This window comes from Nomascus leucogenys, chromosome 24 (genome assembly GCF_006542625.1).
Source record: "Nomascus leucogenys isolate Asia chromosome 24, Asia_NLE_v1, whole genome shotgun sequence".
Lineage (NCBI taxonomy): Eukaryota > Metazoa > Chordata > Mammalia > Primates > Hylobatidae > Nomascus > Nomascus leucogenys.
In genome coordinates, this window is record NC_044404.1 from 13,555,510 (window position 1) to 13,560,021 (window position 4,512).

The following is a 4,512-nucleotide window of genomic DNA, read 5'->3' on the forward strand; positions in this document are numbered from 1 at the left end:
TTTCAGGAGCTGCTCAACTCAGTGAGATGGCCTTTGCAGTTAGGGAAGCAACTACTGAACTTATGTATGAAAGAAAAGAACTGTATTCCCTGCATAACGAGAGATTATTTTGGAGACAGTTGATAAAAACCATACATCCTTTTTACTGTTAAGTCATAAAGAGGTATCAAAATTAAAAGCAAACATTACAGGGTAAGACTTAGGAAACCTACTAGGAGCGTCAAGGGAAGTGAAAATGGGACTAGGCGCAGGGCAATATGAATTAATGAATATGGGAAGGACAAGGATGGGGAGAACAGTAAGCATGTGCTGAAGATACTAAGGGAGAGGATCTGGTGAAAAATTTGTTGTTAGACAAGCGCCTAGGTAAGGAAATAATGCGATAAGATTTCTAAACCCCACTATGTGCTTAGGAGTCATCCTGGCCATTGGCGCTGTCTCTGTCATCCTCTCCTTCCTCAGCCCCTTTTTGATCATCCTCGATCAACTCCAGCTGGTCATCCCCCTGATCTTCATTATCATCATCATCCAGTGGGTGCCCCTCCTCAGCAGAGTCATCTGCACCCCCTCACACTCCATCTTCACCTGAGTCGCATCTGTCTTCACGGAGCTGCTGCTCTGCTCCTCTTCAGACTTAGCATTCTTCACCTCTACTCCTTGTTTGCTCTGTTCCCTTTCAGTTTTTTCCAGGTTTTCCAGGAGAGAATCCACTTTGTGTTTTATCTGGGTCAACTCCTGCTTAATGGCCTGAAGGTCATCTCCATTCAGCTTTCCAGACTTGGAAGATCCCCACTTTCCGCTCTTAGAATTGGAGCCACTTTTGCCCCTTCGTGAGGTGTTTCCTGATACACGCTGGCGTTTCGAGGGCACTACAGCCAGAGCAATAGGAGGAGGAGGAGGTACACGTGCTGGGAAACTGTACATCCCATCATAATAAGCCCGTTGAAAGTTATAGTCCAAGTCAAAAGAGGAGCCGTACATCTCCGCTGCTGATCGTTTCACACCTGCGTTTCCTCGATTCACTTTTGGCTCTGCAGCCAGGTTAATATCTACAACCTGGCCAGCAATCATTCTGCCATCCTCTCCTGCTACAGCAGCCCGGGCATTTTTCTCCTTACCATATTGAACGAAGGCAAAGCCCTTATGAACAGAGCAGCCTGCAATTTTGCCATACTTGGAAAAGATTGCCTCCACATCAGATTTCTTGACAACAGGAGTGTTGAGATTCCCAATGAACACACGGGAGTTCATGGAGTGAGGATCCATCTTGTTGGTAACGTTGCTGGTCATCGTGTCGGTTGCTAAGATTTCTCAAAAAGCCAAAAACAGGAGGTGGGAGGGAAGAACAGATTCGATTCTAAGTCTCCTGCTGCCGAGTTCTACGTGGAGAAGCCGACTGCGGCTCGAGGTCAGAAATGCGGCCACAACAGCAAAGTGTTTGTCTCTCCACAGAATGGCCCCCAACGAGAATTCTGAAAAGACGTAAAGAAAAGCACAATCAACATTTTTGAAAAGACAAGACTGCATTTAGAAAAAAAAGATCAAAGCTTGAAACTGTTCTTATGAAAAAAAGACAAAAAGACAGGATACAGCTCTGTGCCGTCGTAGGCTGCACTGTCACCATCCCAGACCGGCTGACTGTAGATCAGATGGGAGTGTCCTTCCAGAAATTAGTGACTTACCAGATCTGGACTCAGTTTGCAGGGTGCTCAGACCTCAGGAAGAACCAAGTAGGAACTCCAGGCTTGAAGACTTCGGGTCTCTCCTGTGGGTCTTTAGAAGCTTTTCTTGACCTTTCTAATCACAACTCCCACCCACGCCCTTCCACGTATCCACTGCTGGCTTCCAATCAAAGAGCGATATCTGATTGCATTTCTGAAGCTCTGCCCAGTTAATCCCGATTGGGTTTTTGGCTTTCCGCAGATTAATGGATTGAACCAGATATCCATTCATGTCACATATCCATATTCCTTTCATGAATCAAGAAATTCACAGCATTAGGGATAGAGTGGAAGTCAAAAATTCATTCATTTAAGGCCAGGTGAGTTGGCTCATGCCTGTAATCTCAGCACTTTGAGAGGCCAAGGCAGGGGGATCTTTAACAAAAAGATCTTTAACTAAAAATTTAGGATACAAAGACAACATACAAAATGAGTGGCATTTGTGTATGCCAAAAGCAAACAATCTTAAAGGCTGTTAAAGAAATGAAGAAATTATTCCCATTTTCAATAGCTACAAAGGATATAAAATACCATTGCTGGTATGTTCAACATCCTATCCTTTACCACAAGCTTGTTCATCCTAAGCTTTATCACAAGCTTCTTCTACCTGCAGCCCTTGGGCCACATGCAGCCCAGGAGCTCTTTGAGTGTGTAAATAGTTCCAGGGCAGAGTCCTACCTGATCCAGTGGCTACATTTGTAAGGCACTAGTCTAACTGCCCCACGGAAAGGTAGTTTAGCAAAGGGGGTGGCAATCTCAGGGTAAGAGGACGGCTAACCACATCGGTTAATAGATTCAGATTAATTAGGTGATGAGGATAATAGGAGCAAATGGTTGATGTCAACTCAGTCACCACACAATTCTTTTTACTTTCCTCCCTCATTATTTCTTCAGTATTTTATTTTTCTTCTTCGTCTTTAGTACTTGGTATTTTCCAGGAGCTCTTTTGGAATCAGTCAGTCTTTTAGAATCCTCCAAAAGTCAATTCTTAAAAATGCGTTTGTGTGTTTCTGAGGTGTCCAGGATTTCTCCTTTTCCAATGAGTCCTGTTGGAATGTCTCTTGGTGGACATTTTTTTTCTTTTGTAGTTTGTGGCTGTTACAGAAACAAAAGCTTTATATGTCTGACCTTTGCCTTTCTACCAAAATGGTTGGACAGTACCAGAGATAATTGAAGTTTGTAATGACCAAAAAGAGGAAGGTTTAATCCGGACAAATTGCTCATGTACAGGACAATGATTGTGGATGGACTAGAGTGTGGTCTGTCCATACAGTAGAACGCTGCACAGTAACAAAAAGGAAGAAACTACCTATGCACACAACAATGTAGATAATTCTCAAAATTACTGATCAGAACAAAAGAAACCAGACACAAAGACAGCATCCTGTATGCTTCCATTTATATGCCATTCCAGAAAATAGTCTAAAAAGACCAAGTGGGCTGGGCACGGTGGCTCATGCCTATAATCCCAGCACTTTTGGAGGCCAAGGCAGGAAGATGACTTGAGGTCAGGAGTTCGAGACCAGCGGGACAAGACAGTAAAACCCCATCTCTACCAAAAATACAAAATTAGCCGGGTGTGGTGTTACACCCCTGTAACCGCAGCTACTTGGGAGGCTGAGGCAGGAGAATCATCTGAACACAAGATAATCACTTGAACTCAGGAAGCAGAGTTTACAGTGAGCTGAGATCATGCACTCCAGCCGAAGAGACTAGACTACATCTCATAAATAAAAAATAAATAAATAAATAAATAAATAAATAAAATAAAGGCCGCACGCAGTGACTCACACCTGTAGTCCCAGCACTTTGGAAGGCCAAAGTGGGTGGATCACAAGGTCAGCAGTTTGAGACCAGCCTGGCCAACATGGTGAAACCTCGTCTCTACTAAAAATACAAAACTAGACTGGCATGGTGGGGGGCGCTTGTAGTCCCAGCTACCCGGGAGGCTAAGGCAGGAGAATCGCTTGATCCTGGGAGCTAGAGATTGCTGTGAGCCAAGATCACGCCACTGCACTCAAGCTTGGGTGGCAGAGCAACACTCCGTCTCAAAAAAGAAAAAAAAAGACCAGTTGTTTCCACAAACTAGAGATAGGGTGATAAACCACAAAGGACACAGGAAACCATCTAGGAGTCATGAAAATGTGTTGTGTCTCTCATGAGTGAAAACGTGTTAAAACTCATCAAACGGGCAGGGCGTGGTGGCTCATGCCTATAATCTCAGCAATTTGGGAGGCAGAGGCAGGCACATCACCTGAGGTCAGGAGTTGGAGACCAGCCTGGCCAATATGGCGAAACCCGGTCTTTTTTTGTTTGTTTGTTTGTTTGTCTTGTTTTTGAGATGAAGTCTCCCTCTGTTGCCCAGGCCGGAGTGCAGTGGCATAATCTTGGCTCACCACAACCTCTGCTCCCTAGGTTCAAGTGATTCTTCTGCCTCAGGCTCCCAAGTAGCTGGGAATACAGGCACCCACCACCACACCCAGTTAGTGATTGTATTTTTAGTAGAAACAGGGTTTCACTATGTTGGTCAGTTTGGTCTAGAACTTCTGACCTCGTGATCCACCCATCTCGGCCTCCCAAAGTGCTGGGATCACAGGCATGAGCCACCGCGCCCAGCCAACAAGATAATTTTTAAGAAGATGATGGGAAGTAGGGAAGTGAAGTGGGCACTGAAGAGGGGAATGCTCAGCAAACCTGCACATTTCAGAAAATCAGCTCTGTGCCCCACAGTTTGGTGAACGTGAATGATCCCATCTCTAATTCCCTGTTGTAAAACGTTGTTTTGAGCTCC

General features: G+C 44.8%; 1 pseudogene; it reads right to left on the reverse strand.

Annotated features, from left to right (window-relative positions):
• Positions 1-409: 409 nt before the first annotated feature.
• LOC115833021 lies at positions 410-1,305 on the reverse strand (annotated as a pseudogene).
• Positions 1,306-4,512: the final 3,207 nt, after the last annotated feature.